Genomic DNA, 18047 nt, shown 5'->3' with positions numbered 1-18047 from the left:
CACACTCATCCAAGAGGCCCCCCACACTCAGCCAAGAGGCCCCCCACACTCAGCCAAGAGGCCCCCCACAGCCAAGAGGCCCCCCACACTCAGCCAAGAGGCCCCCCACACTCAGCCAAGAGGCCCCCCACACTCAGCCAAGAGGCCCCCCACACTCAGCCAGGGGGCACCCCACACTCAGCCAGGAGGCCCCCACACTCAGCCAAGAGGCCCCCCACACTCAGCCAAGAGGCCCCCACACTCATCCAGGAGGCCCCCCACACTCAGCCAAGAGGCCCCCACACTCATCCAGGAGGCCCCCCACACTCAGCCAAGAGGCCCCCCACACTCAGCCAAGAGGCCCCCACACTCATCCAGGAGGCCCCCCACACTCAGCCAAGAGGCCCCCCACACTCAGCCAAGAGGCCCCCACACTCATCCAGGAGGCCCCCCACACTCAGCCAAGAGGCCCCCCACACTCAGCCAAGAGGCCCCCCACACTCAGCCAAGAGGCCACCCCACACTCAGCCAGGAGGCCCCCACACTCATCCAGGAGGCCCCCCACACTCAGCCAAGAGGCCCCCACACTCAGCCAAGAGGCCCCCACACTCAGCCAAGAGGCCCCCACACTCAGCCAAGAGGCCCCCCACACTCAGCCAAGAGGCCCCCCACACTCAGCCAAGAGGCCCCCCACACTCAGCCAGGGGGCACCCCACACTCAGCCAGGAGGCCCCCACACTCAGCCAGGAGGCCCCCACACTGAGCCAAGAGGCCCCCCACACTCAGCCAAGAGGCCCCCACACTCATCCAGGAGGCCCCCCACACTCAGCCAAGAGGCCCCCACACTCATCCAGGAGGCCCCCCACACTCAGCCAAGAGGCCCCCCACACTCAGCCAAGAGGCCCCCCACACTCAGCCAAGAGGCCCCCACACTCAGCCAAGAGGCCCCCTACACTCAGCCAAGAGGCCCCCCACACTCAGCCAAGAGGCCCCCCACACTCAGCCAAGAGGCCCCCCACAGCCAAGAGGCCCCCCACACTCAGCCAAGAGGCCCCCCACACTCAGCCAAGAGGCCCCCCACACTCAGCCAAGAGGCCCCCCACACTCAGCCAAGAGGCCCCCCACACTCAGCCAGGGGGCACCCCACACTCAGCCAGGAGGCCCCCACACTCAGCCAAGAGGCCCCCCACACTCAGCCAAGAGGCCCCCACACTCATCCAGGAGGCCCCCACACTCATCCAGGAGGCCCCCCACACTCAGCCAAGAGGCCCCCCACACTCAGCCAAGAGGCCCCCCACACTCAGCCAAGAGGCCCCCACACTCAGCCAAGAGGCCCCCCACACTCATCCAGGAGGCCCCCACACTCATCCAGGAGGCCCCCCACACTCATCCAGGAGGCCCCCCACACTCATCCAAGAGGCCCCCCACACTCAGCCAAGAGGCCCCCCACACTCAGCCAAGAGGCCCCCCACACTCAGCCAAGAGGCCCCCCACACTCAGCCAGGAGGCCCCCACACTCATCCAGGAGGCCCCCCACACTCAGCCAAGAGGCCCACAAACTCATCCAGGAGGCCCCCCACACTCAGCCAGGAGGCCCCCCACACTCAGCCAAGAGGCCCCCACACTCAGCCAAGAGGCCCCCCACACTCAGCCAAGAGGCCCCCCACACTCAGCCAAGAGGCCCCCCACACTCAGCCAAGAGGCCCCCCACACTCAGCCAAGAGGCCCCCCACACTCAGCCAAGAGGCCCCCCACACTCAGCCAAGAGGCCCCCCACACTCAGCCAAGAGGCCCCCCACACTCAGCCAGGAGGCCCCCACACTCAGCCAGGAGGCTCCCACACTCAGCCAGGAGGCCCCCACACTCAGCCAGGAGGCCCCCACACTCAGCCAAGAGGCCCCCCACACTCAGCCAAGAGGCCCCCACACTCATCCAGGAGGCCCCCCACACTCAGCCAAGAGGCCCCCACACTCATCCAGAAGGCCCCCCACACTCAGCCAAGAGGCCCCCCACACTCAGCCAAGAGGCCCCCCACACTCAGCCAAGAGGCCCCCACACTCATCCAGGAGGCCCCCCACACTCAGCCAAGAGGCCCCCCACACTCAGCCAAGAGGCCCCCCACACTCAGCCAAGAGGCCCCCCACACTCAGCCAAGAGGCCCCCCACACTCAGCCAAGAGGCCCCCCACACTCAGCCAAGAGGCCCCCCACACTCATCCAGGAGGCCCCCCACACTCAGCCAAGAGGCCCCCCACACTCAGCCAAGAGGCCCCCCACACTCAGCCAAGAGGCCCCCACACTCATCCAGGAGGCCCCCCACACTCAGCCAAGAGGCCCCCCACACTCATCCAGGAGGCCCCCCACACTCATCCAGGAGGCCCCCCACACTCATCCAGGAGGCCCCCCACACTCATCCAAGAGGCCCCCCACACTCAGCCAAGAGGCCCCCCACACTCAGCCAAGAGGCCCCCCACACTCAGCCAGGGGGCACCCCACACTCATCCAGGAGGCCCCCACACTCATCCAGGAGGCCCCCCACACTCAGCCAAGAGGCCCCCACACTCATCCAAGAGGCCCCCCACACTCAGCCAAGAGGCCCCCACACTCAGCCAAGAGGCCCCCCACACTCAGCCAAGAGGCCCCCCACACTCAGCCAAGAGGCCCCCCACACTCAGCCAAGAGGCCCCCACACTCAGCCAAGAGGCCCCCCACACTCAGCCAGGAGGCCCCCACACTCAGCCAGGAGGCCCCCACACTCGGCCAAGAGGCCCCCCACACTCATCCAGGAGGCCCCCCACACTCGGCCAAGAGGCCCCCACACTCATCCAGGAGGCCCCCCACACTCAGCCAAGAGGCCCCCCACACTCAGCCAAGAGGCCCCCCACACTCAGCCAAGAGGCCCCCACACTCATCCAGGAGGCCCCCCACACTCAGCCAAGAGGCCCCCCACACTCAGCCAAGAGGCCCCCACACTCATCCAGGAGGCCCCCCACACTCATCCAGGAGGCCCCCCACACTCAGCCAAGAGGCCCCCCACACTCAGCCAAGAGGCCCCCCACACTCAGCCAAGAGGCCCCCCACACTCAGCCAGGGGGCACCCCACACTCATCCAGGAGGCCCCCACACTCATCCAGGAGGCCCCCCACACTCATCCAGGAGGCCCCCCACACTCAGCCAAGAGGCCCCCACACTCATCCAAGAGGCCCCCCACACTCAGCCAAGAGGCCCCCACACTCAGCCAAGAGGCCCCCACACTCAGCCAAGAGGCCCCCCACACTCAGCCAAGAGGCCCCCCACACTCAGCCAAGAGGCCCCCCACACTCAGCCAAGAGGCCCCCACACTCAGCCAAGAGGCCCCTCACACTCAGCCAAGAGGCCCCCCACACTCAGCCAGGAGGCCCCCACACTCAGCCAAGAGGCCCCCCACACTCAGCCAGGAGGCCCCCCACACTCAGCCAGGAGGCCCCCCACACTCAGCCAAGAGGCCCCCCACACTCAGCCAAGAGGCCCCCCACACTCAGCCAAGAGGCCCCCCACACTCAGCCAGGGGGCACCCCACACTCAGCCAGGAGGCCCCCACACTCAGCCAGGAGGCCCCCACACTCAGCCAGGAGGCCCCCCACACTCATCCAGGAGGCCCCCCACACTCAGCCAAGAGGCCCCCACACTCATCCAGGAGGCCCCCCACACTCAGCCAAGAGGCCCCCCACACTCAGCCAAGAGGCCCCCCACACTCAGCCAAGAGGCCCCCACACTCATCCAGGAGGCCCCCCACACTCAGCCAAGAGGCCCCCCACACTCAGCCAAGAGGCCCCCACACTCATCCAGGAGCCCCCCCCACACTCATCCAGGAGCCCCCCCACACTCAGCCAAGAGGCCCCCCACACTCAGCCAAGAGGCCCCCCACACTCAGCCAAGAGGCCCCCCACACTCAGCCAAGAGGCCCCCCACACTCAGCCAAGAGGCCCCCCACACTCAGCCAAGAGGCCCCCCACACTCAGCCAAGAGGCCCCCCACACTCATCCAGGAGGCCCCCCACACTCATCCAGGAGGCCCCCCACACTCATCCAGGAGGCCCCCACACTCATCCAGGAGGCCCCCCACACTCATCCAGGAGGCCCCCCACACTCATCCAGGAGGCCCCCCACACTCATCCAGGAGGCCCCCCACACTCAGCCAAGAGGCCCCCCACACTCAGCGAAGAGGCCCCCCACACTCAGCCAGGAGGCCCCCACACTCAGCCAGGGGGCACCCCACACTCAGCCAGGGGGCACCCCACACTCAGCCAAGAGGCCCCCCACACTCAGCCAAGAGGCCCCCCACACTCAGCCAAGAGCCCCCCACACTCTGCCAAGAGCCCCCCACACTCTGCCAAGAGCCCCCCACACTCAGCCAAGAGCCCCCCACACTCAGCCAAGAGGCCCCCACACTCAGCCAAGAGGCCCCCCACACTCAGCCAAGAGGCCCCCCACACTCAGCCAAGAGGCCCCCCACACTCAGCCAAGAGGCCCCCCACACTCAGCCAAGAGGCCCCCCACACTCAGCCAAGAGGCCCCCCACACTCATCCAGGAGGCCCCCCACACTCATCCAGGCGGCCCCCCACACTCATCCAGGAGGCCCCCACACTCATCCAGGAGGCCCCCCACACTCATCCAGGAGGCCCCCCACACTCATCCAGGAGGCCCCCCACACTCAGCCAAGAGGCCCCCCACACTCAGCGAAGAGGCCCCCCACACTCAGCCAGGAGGCCCCCACACTCAGCCAGGGGGCACCCCACACTCAGCCAGGGGGCACCCCACACTCAGCCAGGAGGCCCCCCCACACTCAGCCAGGAGGCCCCCACACTCAGCCAAGAGGCCCCACGCACTCAACCAGGAGGCCCCACGCACTCAACCAGGAGGCCCCCCGCACTCAACCAGGAGGCCCCCCACACTCAGCCAAGAGGCCCCACGCACTCAACCAGGAGGCTCTCACACTCAGCCTGGAGGCCCCCCAAACTCAGCCAGGAGGCCCCCCACACTCAACCAGGAGGCCCCCACACTCATCCAAGAGGCCCCCACACTCAACCAGGAGGCCCCCCACACTCAGCCAAGAGGCCCCACGCACTCAACCAGGAGGCCCCCCACACTCAGCCAGGAGGCTCCCCACACTCAGCCAAGAGGCCCCCCACACTCAGCCAAGAGGCCCCCCACACTCAGCCAGGAGGCCCCCACACTCAGCCAAGAGGCCCCACGCACTCAACCAGGAGGCCCCCACACTCAGCCAAGAGGCCCCACGCACTCAACCAGGAGGCCCCACGCACTCAACCAGGAGGCCCCCACACTCATCCAGGAGGCCCCCACACTCATCCAGGAGCCCCCCACGCACTCAACCAGGAGGCCCCCCACACTCAGCCAAGAGGCCCCCCACACTCAGCCAGGAGGCCCCCCACACTCAGCCAGGAGGCCCCCCACACTCAGCCAGGAGGCCCCCCGCACTCAGCCAGGAGGCCCCCCACACTCAGCCAAGAGGCCCCCACACTCAGCCAAGAGGCCCCACGCACTCAGCCAGGAGGCCCCCACACTCAGCCAGGAGGCCCCACGCACTCAACCAGGAGGCCCCCCACACTCAGCCAAGAGGCCCCACGCACTCAACCAGGAGGCCCCCCACACTCAGCCAAGAGCCCCCCACACTCAGCCAAGAGCCCCCCACACTCAGCCAAGAGCCCCCCACACTCAGCCAGGAGGCCCCCACACTCAACCAGGGGGCCCCACGCACTCAACCAGGAGCCCCCCACACTCAGCCAAGAGCCCCCCACACTCAGCCAAGAGGCCACCACACTCAGCCAAGAGGCCACCACACTCAGCCAGGAGGCCCCCACACTCAGCCAGGGGGCCCCACGCACTCAACCAGGAGCCCCCCACACTCAGCCAAGAGCCCCCCACACTCAGCCAAGAGGCCACCACACTCAGCCAAGAGGCCACCACACTCAGCCAAGAGGCCACCACACTCAGCCAGGAGGCCCCCACACTCAACCAGGGGGCCCCACGCACTCAACCAGGAGCCCCCCACACTCAGCCAAGAGCCCCCCACACTCAGCCAAGAGGCCACCACACTCAGCCAAGAGCCCCACACACTCAGCCAGGAGGCCCCCACACTCAGCCAAGAGGCCCCCACACTCAGCCAGGAGGCCCCCACACTCAGCCAGGGGGCCCCACGCACTCAACCAGGAGGCCCCCCACACTCAGCCAAGAGCCCCCCACACTCAGCCAAGAGCCCCCCACACTCAGCCAAGAGCCCCCCACACTCAGCCAAGAGGCCCCCCACACTCAGCCAGGGGGCACCCCACACTCAGCCAAGAGCCCCCCACACTCAGCCAAGAGCCCCCCGCACTCAGCCAAGAGGCCACCGCACTCAGCCAAGAGGCCACCACACTCAGCCAGGAGGCCCCCACACTCAGCCAAGATGCCCCACGCACTCAACCAGGAGGCCCCCCACACTCAGCCAGGAGGTCCCCCTCACAAGGCTGGTCCCAAAGACTCCACCCCTCTTCATCCACACATCTCCACTCTCGCCTGTGAATCTGCCCCCTCAGATGAGTATAAATCTACACCCTTGTCTACACTGCATCAGGTGCTGCACCTCCTTGCTGAACACTGAGTTCCTGCTGGTGCAAGTGAGTTCCAGGACTGAGCGCCCACTCCTCAGGACGCCATCCCATCCCACCCCTTCCACGCCGCTCGCGCGTAGAGTTATGAGGTGGCTCTTGTGGGCCCACTGGAGAGTTCAGGCAAACAAGTATCTGGAGAGCCTTTGGCAACCAGTGGCCCTGGTCATTATTAAGGTCATGGACTACTAAATGAAGTGCTTTTCCCACTCTGGCAACTACAGCAGTTCCTCTCATCTTTGTTCAGTATTAGCCCGGGGTGTAACGGAGGCCCCCGCAACCCCCGCGGAGTACACAGTTCACCTCCAAGGGGGTCCCCTTGGGCTGGCCAGCTGCAGCAAGCCTGTTTTGGAATGTGTTATAGGGGCCCCCTCACCTCACCTTACCCGCATGATCCCCTGAGGTTTGGTTACGCCACTGTGTTAGCCACCTTGGTTAATGCCATGTACGCAAACGAGAAGTTCTCCGTCAGGCTCCTGCCCCTCTATTATTAAATGACGTCTCTGCCCCTAGCAGGTGGGCATCCAGACGAGTTGCATGAGTGGTCAAGGGTTGGTTTAAGTTAGATGAACCGAAAAATAAGATCTCTGCCTAACTGCTAGTAACACTTAGTGGAGGGCCCTCAAAGAATGGCATACATAGTCTTTCTTCCATTTCTATGGCAGACACTGAAAACATATTTTTAAAAGTGGAGGCAGCCCAACCTGTCTTGGAGTTTGACAAGACTGCGGTACCAGAGTCAGCGGCAGTGCATGGAAACTAAAACTGAACTCTGAAGCCAGCATTCATTGTATGCAAAGGGGGATTTGGAGAAGCAGCCACAGAGGCGCTGTGTGTGTCCTTGTAGCATTGACTGACCTCGGATGCTTCATCGCTTGTCATCCTGACGCTATATTCTGTCGAGTGGTCAAACCCCTCTTGCCCAGGCCCCCTTACCCACAAAATGAAGTCACTGGACTTTTGTTCCTAGTCTGGGAAGCCCACTCTAGGTACATTTTCAAAGTTTTTAGCCACACACAATTGTTACTATGCCTTATCTGGAACAAGCAATAATGCCACAGGTAGTGTTACAATGTGCATTACTCCGAGTTACACTGTGGAAATGGATTAATACACATCACAGTTTTAGGAGCACTACTGCAATTGCAACATAATGCCTTCCCGCCCACTCGCACCCTGTGGTATCTGGAGAACTTGCAATACAGCAGAAAAACAGCACTTGACGGGTCACATTGTGTCCATAAAGTGCCTGAATTGTCCTCAGCTGTCACAGCACACTGCCCGAAGGAAGCTACGCGGACCCACGTGTCGGAAGGAAGCTACGCGGACCCACGTGTCGGAAGGAAGCTACGCTGACCCACGTGCCGGAAGGAAGCTACGCTGACCCACGTGCCGGAAGGAAGCTACGCGGACCCACGTGCCGGAAGGAAGCTACGCGGACCCACGTGTCGGAAGGAAGCTACGCGGACCCACGTGTCGGAAGGAAGCTACGCTGACTCATGTGCTGGAAGGAAGCTACGCTGACCCACGTGTCGGAAGGAAGCTACACTGACCCACGTGTCGGAAGGAAGCTACACTGACCCACGTGTCGGAAGGAAGCTACACTGACCCACGTGTCGGAAGGAAGCTACACTGACCCACGTGTCGGAAGGAAGCTACACGGACCCACATGCCGGAAGGAAGCTACGCGGACCCACGTGTCGGAAGGAAGCTACACTGACCCACGTGTCGGAAGGAAGCTACACTGACCCACGTGTCGGAAGGAAGCTACACTGACCCACGTGTCGGAAGGAAGCTACGCGGACCCACGTGTCGGAAGGAAGCTACGCGGACCCACGTGTCGGAAGGAAGCTACGCGGACCCACGTGTCGGAAGGAAGCTACGCGGACCCACGTGTCGGAAGGAAGCTACGCGGACCCACGTGTCGGAAGGAAGCTACGCGGACCCACGTGTCGGAAGGAAGCTACGCGGACCCACGTGCCGGAAGGAAGCTACGCGGACCCACGTGCCGGAAGGAAGCTACGCGGACCCACGTGCCGGAAGGAAGCTACGCGGACCCACGTGCCGGAAGGAAGCTACGCGGACCCACGTGCCGGAAGGAAGCTACGCGGACCCACGTGCCGGAAGGAAGCTACGCGGACCCACGTGCCGGAAGGAAGCTACGCGGACCCACGTGCCGGAAGGAAGCTACGCGGACCCACGTGCCGGAAGGAAGCTACGCGGACCCACGTGCCGGAAGGAAGCTACGCGGACCCACGTGCCGGAAGGAAGCTACGCGGACCCACGTGCCGGAAGGAAGCTACGCGGACCCACGTGCCGGAAGGAAGCTACGCGGACCCACGTGCCGGAAGGAAGCTACGCGGACCCACGTGCCGGAAGGAAGCTACGCGGACCCACGTGCCGGAAGGAAGCTACGCGGACCCACGTGCCGGAAGGAAGCTACGCGGACCCACGTGCCGGAAGGAAGCTACGCGGACCCACGTGCCGGAAGGAAGCTACGCGGACCCACGTGCCGGAAGGAAGCTACGCGGACCCACGTGCCGGAAGGAAGCTACGCGGACCCACGTGCCGGAAGGAAGCTACGCGGACCCACGTGCCGGAAGGAAGCTACGCGGACCCACGTGCCGGAAGGAAGCTACGCGGACCCACGTGCCGGAAGGAAGCTACGCGGACCCACGTGCCGGAAGGAAGCTACGCGGACCCACGTGCCGGAAGGAAGCTACGCGGACCCACGTGCCGGAAGGAAGCTACGCGGACCCACGTGCCGGAAGGAAGCTACGCGGACCCACGTGCCGGAAGGAAGCTACGCGGACCCACGTGCCGGAAGGAAGCTACGCGGACCCACGTGCCGGAAGGAAGCTACGCGGACCCACGTGCCGGAAGGAAGCTACGCGGACCCACGTGCCGGAAGGAAGCTACGCGGACCCACGTGCCGGAAGGAAGCTACGCGGACCCACGTGCCGGAAGGAAGCTACGCGGACCCACGTGCCGGAAGGAAGCTACGCGGACCCACGTGCCGGAAGGAAGCTACGCGGACCCACGTGCCGGAAGGAAGCTACGCGGACCCACGTGCCGGAAGGAAGCTACGCGGACCCACGTGCCGGAAGGAAGCTACGCGGACCCACGTGCCGGAAGGAAGCTACGCGGACCCACGTGCCGGAAGGAAGCTACGCGGACCCACGTGCCGGAAGGAAGCTACGCGGACCCACGTGCCGGAAGGAAGCTACGCGGACCCACGTGCCGGAAGGAAGCTACGCGGACCCACGTGCCGGAAGGAAGCTACGCGGACCCACGTGCCGGAAGGAAGCTACGCGGACCCACGTGCCGGAAGGAAGCTACGCGGACCCACGTGCCGGAAGGAAGCTACGCGGACCCACGTGCCGGAAGGAAGCTACGCGGACCCACGTGCCGGAAGGAAGCTACGCGGACCCACGTGCCGGAAGGAAGCTACGCGGACCCACGTGCCGGAAGGAAGCTACGCGGACCCACGTGCCGGAAGGAAGCTACGCGGACCCACGTGCCGGAAGGAAGCTACGCGGACCCACGTGCCGGAAGGAAGCTACGCGGACCCACGTGCCGGAAGGAAGCTACGCGGACCCACGTGCCGGAAGGAAGCTACGCGGACCCACGTGCCGGAAGGAAGCTACGCGGACCCACGTGCCGGAAGGAAGCTACGCGGACCCACGTGCCGGAAGGAAGCTACGCGGACCCACGTGCCGGAAGGAAGCTAGGCGGACCCACGTGCCGGAAGGAAGCTAGGCGGACCCACGTGCCGGAAGGAAGCTAGGCGGACCCACGTGCCGGAAGGAAGCTAGGCGGACCCACGTGCCGGAAGGAAGCTAGGCGGACCCACGTGCCGGAAGGAAGCTAGGCGGACCCACGTGCCGGAAGGAAGCTAGGCGGACCCACGTGCCGGAAGGAAGCTAGGCGGACCCACGTGCCGGAAGGAAGCTAGGCGGACCCACGTGCCGGAAGGAAGCTAGGCGGACCCACGTGCCGGAATGAGGCTACGGTGACGCACGGACCGGTGCAGTGGTGGAAAGTGAACAGAAGGAATCAACCTACAGATTTCCCCAGCAGAAGTCGACAATGAAGTAGCAGCAGCATTGCCAGCCAACAGCAAGACGGGACCACTCAACGACTCACAGAGACGTGCATGCAACAAGTCCACGCTGTGTGGAAGGGACCACCCTTCAATTTTGCAAACTGTGTGCCAAAGAGCTGTGCATATGTGCTGCTAGGAAACCGGGGCGTAGAACCAGTGTACCCCAAGTGTACCAAAGCTGACGCATGCAGTCCTTCCTGGGGTACCATTCCACCAATCAGCATAGGCGCATGTTGGGAGGACGTGACTGTCATAAGGGACCTCTGCAATGAGGGTCAGCGAGTGCCAAGAGGCGTTCAGTTGAATGGATAGTGTTCAGCGTGAGGTATGCAAGCGAATGAGGGCTTCAAGCCCCAGGTGGCCTCACGGCTGTACTAGATACACCTGGGCCCTTATTTAAAGTGATTTGGCATCGGGCACCGAAGTAAGTCACCTTTCTGCGCTGCCCTACGCCAAAGTGAAAGGGCAGGAATGCATCCTATTTAAGCAATACAGTGCATTTTGTTCCTTTCCCCCTGTGCTGGCGCCGTTTCGGCACCCTAGTGCCAATGCAGACACTCTTGCACCATGGTGCAAAGTTGCCTCCATTGCAGGCAGGATTGTTTTTTGTGCAGGAAGGTGTGCACAAAAAAACAATCCTAAGCGGCATTTCCTCTTTCTATGTGTGCTGCAGAATGAAGGAATAAACAGGGAGAAAAAAAAAAAAAAAAAAAAAAATATATATATATATATATATATATATATATATATATATATATATCATAGATATGATTTCATAATCTGCGCCACTGGAGCGTCACAAAGAGTGACACCAGCGGCGCAGGGGCTCGTAAATAAGCCTCCTGGTTCCCAATATGTGCATTATGGAAGCGACCATCTTGTAGTAAAGTGTGGGGGAGCTGGTAGCGTGACCTTACGTCGCTGGTGTTCGTAAGGGATGAGCACAGAGTTGAACATCAACGCCAGTGGGAAAGAGTCCCGAGCACCAGTTCATGATCTAAAAGAACTTCAGAAGGTCCGAGGGTGGTAGGTGAGGGTCCCAGCGATGGTCGGTCAAGGAGGGGCATACATTTATGAGGGGTCTTTAGACACAAAGCATGTAATCAAGAAGGCTTTCTAGGCAAAGTTGTAATCTAATGAAACTGAGAATGAGAACTGGAAGGAAAAGTGGAGGAGGAAGAGGCAGAGGGAAAGGTCCAGACTGTTCAGTGAGAAGAAACGAGTCAAGCCCCGGCCCGGGTCAAAGGTCATCTGTTCAGGGGAGAGGAAGAGACGGGTTCTTGAGAAGCAGGTAAGGACAGTCGCCACCAGTGCTTACTTTGTAAAATATTAAGTGCCAGGGCTCTGACCGGGAGGCCACTGCAGCTTGCACCACCCATCGCCCCATCATCGCTGTCAAAACAACTACTAACCCTCTCTCTCGCATGTAAATGCGACAGTTCAGATTATTCCAGGTCCCCAAAGCTAAAGAAATGGCTGGGGAGGCAGGCATTAGCAAATTTAATGTATATTGTAGTCCTAAACAACTCTTGTTCTGCTCATCTCTAAATTAGATGAGCAGCGCCACCATGTGGCAGACTGTTGTAAGTATGGTGTTGTCTATTAGGTGCTGGTGCCGAGCACCGTAAACCAATTAAGAGCCAGTGCTGAGCACCGAAAAGCACCGGCTCAAATTAAGCGCTTGAAATAACAGCCAAAAACCACACAGAAGCAGGAAGGATGAAGATCCGAGGATCAACACGAGGGTGCAGGGGCGAGGGACACCCTGCAGGGGACAGCTGTGGAGCGCTGTGGTAAGTACGGAAGGTGAACCCTTTAACAGGGATTATCGGCCCCTGCGGCAGCTGGGAAGACATGCTGCTCATGCAGTGCGCGCACACATTAAAGGCTGCTCAGGGATGGACACAGACAGGTGGACAAGGGTCCGCTATGGAAACTGTAGAGGGACTCCAGGGGGGTCAGAGGGGGAATGGGGAAGTAGAAGCCTTCCCATTCAAGGGTAAGGCAATGGCACACATGTTCTCGACTCCCCCATACCAGAGCAAAGACAATTGTGTACACCCTGTAAGGCATTATTTACAGGAAGTGGGGGGACTAACCTAGTTAATCAGTATGCAAGTGGCATCGCAGCGCGTGGCATCCCAGCGTGTGACATCAGAGAGCGTGACATCACAGAAACTGACATCACAAGAAGTGATATCAGATCTTCAGCCCTCATATATGTTTAGCAGATCTATCTTGAGTACATTTGAGCACATTTCGAGTATACTTGCAACCCCTCCTGATTTCGGCTGAAGATTCACACTTTTGTACACTACATATAAAACAATGTTACCTTTTGTCAGCGTTAAGCTTTCTATAGCCAAAGTGCTGTAAAAGAAATAGTGATATTTAAATTATTTCAGCCCCTCCTCAAGCGTAGTAAGCCTATATAAATGCAATTTATTTTGTGCAAATACAGGGAAAGACCAACACATCTCACATTCTTATAGTGCACGCATATCTCCTAAACAGAGCCTGAACAAAGTGAAAAGCTGCATCTCCTATGTATGTGTGAAGTGCTAACAAGGTGCGAGCCTTTGTTTCCCTTCTGCTGCATTTGCATCAGGTGTGGGCTCCTGACTGCTGCCAGCCAGGCGACAAAAGGAGGCCTGATGACCCCTCAGACCCGGCCTTTGTTATGGCCCCAGCAGGAGTCAGAAATAAGAGAGCCCTGTCCCCGCCTCACTTTGTTGTGATCGAAAGTCGATAACAACGTGCGGTCGCTGCTGAGTGTGTCCCAGTGTTTGGAAATTACACCGGGACGAATTCAGCATCTTTTTTAGTGGGGCCCAGCTTCTTGGCAGAGGGGACGGCGTCCACCCTGTGAAAGAAGTGGGCGGACGCCGTCCACCCGCGTGGACCCCCAACTTGTGCCCTGCCTGTTTCACAGAGAAAGGTCAGGAATGCGCCGTATCTATGTGAAATGGTGTTTTCCTGTCCTTTTCCCGCTGCGCTGGTGCTGATTTGGCAGCCGTGATCCAATGCAGGTACCCTGGTGCCATGGGTCACAGGTGCCTGCGTTGGAAACAGGGTTGTTTTTGAGCAGGAAGGGGAGCCTTCCTGCAAAGAAACAATCCTGAGAGGCTTTCTCCTCAGCACCCTGTATTTACCATCTCTGCACAAGTCCTTACCCTGTATTTACCATCTCTGCACAAGTCCTTACCCTGTATTTACCATCTCTGCACAAATCTTTACTCTGTATTTACCATCTCTGCACAAATCTTTACTCTGTATTTACCATCTCTGCACAAGTCCTTACCCTGTATTTACCATCTCTTCACAAGTCCTTACCCTGTAGTTACCATCTTTGCACTAGTATTTACCCTGTATTCACCATCTCTGCACAAGTCCTTACCCTGTATTAACCATCTCTTCACAAGTCATTACCTTGTATTTACCATCTCTGCACAAGTCCTTCCCCTGTATTTACCATCTCTGCACAAGTCTTTCCCTGTATTTACCATCTTCGCACTAGTATTTACCCTACATTTACCATCTCTGCACAAGTCCTTACCCTGTAGTTGCCATCTTTGCACCAGTCCTTACCCTGTATTTACCATCTCTGCACAAGTCCTTACCCTGTATTTACCATCTCTGCACAAGTCCTTACCCTGTATTTACCATCTCTGCACAAGTCCTTACCCTGTATTTACCATCTTTGCACTAGTATTTACCCTGTATTCACCATCTCTGCACAAGTCCTTACCCTGTATTTACGATCTCTACACAAGTCCTTACCCTGTATTTACCATCTCTTCACAAGTCATTACCTTGTATTTACCATCTCTGCACAAGTCCTTACCCTGTATTTACCATCTCTTCACAAGTCCTTACCCTGTATTTACCATGTCTGCACAAGTCCTTACCCTGTATTTACCATCTCTTCACAAGTCCTTACCCTGTATTTACCATCTCTGCACAAGTCCTTACCCTGTATTTACCATATTTGCACTAGTATTTACCCTGTATTTACCATCTCTTCACAAGTCCTTACCCTGTATTTACCATGTCTGCACAAGTCCTTACCCTGTATTTACCATCTCTTCACAAGTCTTTCCCTGTATTTACCATCTCTTCACAAGTCCATACCCTGTATTTACCATCTCTGCACAAGTCCTTACCCTGTATTTACCATCTCTGCACACGTCTTTACCCTGTATTTACCATCTCTTCACAAGTCCATACCCTGTATTTACCATCTCTGCACAAGTCCTTACCCTGTAGTTACCATCTTTGCACTAGTATTTACCCTGTATTCACCATCTCTGCACAAGTCCTTACCCTGTATTAATCATCTCTTCACAAGTCCTTACCCTGTAGTTACTATCTCTGCACAAGTCTTTACCCTATATTTACCATCGCTGCACTAGTCCTTACCCTGTAGTTGCCATCGCTGCACTAGTCCTTACCCTATAGTTGCCATCGCTGCACTAGTCCTTACCCTGTAGTTGCCATCGCTGCGCTAGTCCTTACCCTGTATTTACCATCTCTGCACAAGTCTTTACCCTGTAGTTGCCATCTTTACACTAGTCCTTACCCTGTAGTTACCATGGTTGTACTAGTCCTTACCTTGTAGTTCCCACATTTGCACAAGCCTTTACCCTGTATTTACTATCTCGGCACAAATCCTTACCCTGTAGTTGCCATCTTTGCACAAGTCTTTACCCTGTATTTACCATCTCTTCACAAGTCCTTAACCTGTATTTACCATCTCTTCACAAGTCCTTACCCTGTAGTTACCATCTTTGCACTAGTATTTACCCTGTCTTTACCAGCTCTGCACAAGTCTTTACCCTGTATTTACCAGCTCTGCACAACTCTTTACCCTGTATTTACCAGCTTTGCACAAGTCCTTACCTTGTAGCTGCCCTCTTTTAATTACTTTGCACTAGTCCTTACCCTGTAGCTACCATCGCTGCACTAGTCCTTACCCTGTAGTTGCCATCGCTGCGCTAGTCCTTACCCTGTATTTACCATCTCTGCACAAGTCTTTACCCTGTAGTTGCCATCTTTACACTAGTCCTTACCCTGTAGTTACCATGGTTGTACTAGTCTTTACCTTGTAGTTTCCACATTTGCACAAGCCTTTACCCTGTATTTACTATCTCGGCACAAATCCTTACCCTGTAGTTGCCATCTTTGCACAAGTCTTTACCCTGTATTTACCATCTCTTCACAAGTCCTTAACCTGTATTTACCATCTCTTCACAAGTCCTTACCCTGTAGTTACCATCTTTGCACTAGTATTTACCCTGTCTTTACCAGCTCTGCACAAGTCTTTACCCTGTATTTACCAGCTCTGCACAACTCTTTACCCTGTATTTACCAGCTTTGCACAAGTCCTTACCTTGTAGCTGCCCTCTTTTAATTACTTTGCACTAGTCCTTACCCTGTAGCTACCATCGCTGCACTAGTCCTTACCCTGTAGTTGCCATCGCTGCGCTAGTCCTTACCCTGTATTTACCATCTCTGCACAAGTCTTTACCCTGTAGTTGCCATCTTTACACTAGTCCTTACCCTGTAGTTACCATGGTTGTACTAGTCCTTACCTTGTAGTTCCCACATTTGCACAAGCCTTTACCCTGTATTTACTATCTCGGCACAAATCCTTACCCTGTAGTTGCCATCTTTGCACAAGTCTTTACCCTGTATTTACCATCTCTTCACAAGTCCTTAACCTGTATTTACCATCTCTTCACAAGTCCTTACCCTGTAGTTACCATCTTTGCACTAGTATTTACCCTGTCTTTACCAGCTCTGCACAAGTCTTTACCCTGTATTTACCAGCTCTGCACAACTCTTTACCCTGTATTTACCAGCTTTGCACAAGTCCTTACCTTGTAGCTGCCCTCTTTTAATTACTTTGCACTAGTCCTTACCCTGTAGCTACCATCGCTGCACTAGTCCTTACCTTGTAGTTGCCATCGCTGCGCTAGTCCTTACCCTGTATTTACCATCTCTGCACAAGTCTTTACCCTGTAGTTGCCATCTTTACACTAGTCCTTACCCTGTAGTTACCATGGTTGTACTAGTCCTTACCTTGTAGTTCCCACATTTGCACAAGCCTTTACCCTGTATTTACTATCTCGGCACAAATCCTTACCCTGTAGTTGCCATCTTTGCACAAGTCTTTACCCTGTATTTACCATCTCTTCACAAGTCCTTAACCTGTATTTACCATCTCTTCACAAGTCCTTACCCTGTAGTTACCATCTTTGCACTAGTATTTACCCTGTCTTTACCAGCTCTGCACAAGTCTTTACCCTGTATTTACCAGCTCTGCACAACTCTTTACCCTGTATTTACCAGCTTTGCACAAGTCCTTACCTTGTAGCTGCCCTCTTTTAATTACTTTGCACTAGTCCTTACCCTGTAGCTACCATCGCTGCACTAGTCCTTACCCTGTAGTTGCCATCGCTGCGCTAGTCCTTACCCTGTATTTACCATCTCTGCACAAGTCTTTACCCTGTAGTTGCCATCTTTACACTAGTCCTTACCCTGTAGTTACCATGGTTGTACTAGTCCTTACCTTGTAGTTCCCACATTTGCACAAGCCTTTACCCTGTATTTACTATCTCGGCACAAATCCTTACCCTGTAGTTGCCATCTTTGCACAAGTCTTTACCCTGTATTTACCATCTCTTCACAAGTCCTTAACCTGTATTTACCATCTCTTCACAAGTCCTTACCCTGTAGTTACCATCTTTGCACTAGTATTTACCCTGTCTTTACCAGCTCTGCACAAGTCTTTACCCTGTATTTACCAGCTCTGCACAACTCTTTACCCTGTATTTACCAGCTTTGCACAAGTCCTTACCTTGTAGCTGCCCTCTTTTAATTACTTTGCACTAGTCCTTACCCTGTAGCTACCATCGCTGCACTAGTCCTTACCCTGTAGTTACCATCGCTGCGCTAGTCCTTACCCTGTATTTACCATCTCTGCACAAGTCTTTACCCTGTAGTTGCCATCTTTACACTAGTCCTTACCCTGTAGTTACCATGGTTGTACTAGTCCTTACCTTGTAGTTTCCACATTTGCACAAGCCTTTACCCTGTATTTACTATCTCGGCACAAATCCTTACCCTGTAGTTGCCATCTTTGCACAAGTCTTTACCCTGTATTTACCATCTCTTCACAAGTCCTTAACCTGTATTTACCATCTCTTCACAAGTCCTTACCCTGTAGTTACCATCTTTGCACTAGTATTTACCCTGTCTTTACCAGCTCTGCACAAGTCTTTACCCTGTATTTACCAGCTCTGCACAACTCTTTAC

General features: G+C 57.3%; 1 protein-coding gene across 1 annotated transcript in view; it reads right to left on the bottom strand.

Moving 5' to 3' along the window:
- SLC15A3 (solute carrier family 15 member 3) overlaps positions 1–18047 on the bottom strand; it is a 262081-nt gene that overhangs the window by 27818 nt on the left and 216216 nt on the right. The window lies entirely within an intron of this gene.

The sequence above is a fragment of the Lissotriton helveticus genome, chromosome 1_1 (genome assembly GCF_964261635.1).
Source record: "Lissotriton helveticus chromosome 1_1, aLisHel1.1, whole genome shotgun sequence".
NCBI lineage: Eukaryota > Metazoa > Chordata > Amphibia > Caudata > Salamandridae > Lissotriton > Lissotriton helveticus.
The sequence above is the reverse complement of the archived record's forward strand: the minus strand, read 5'-3'. Positions and strand labels throughout refer to the sequence as shown.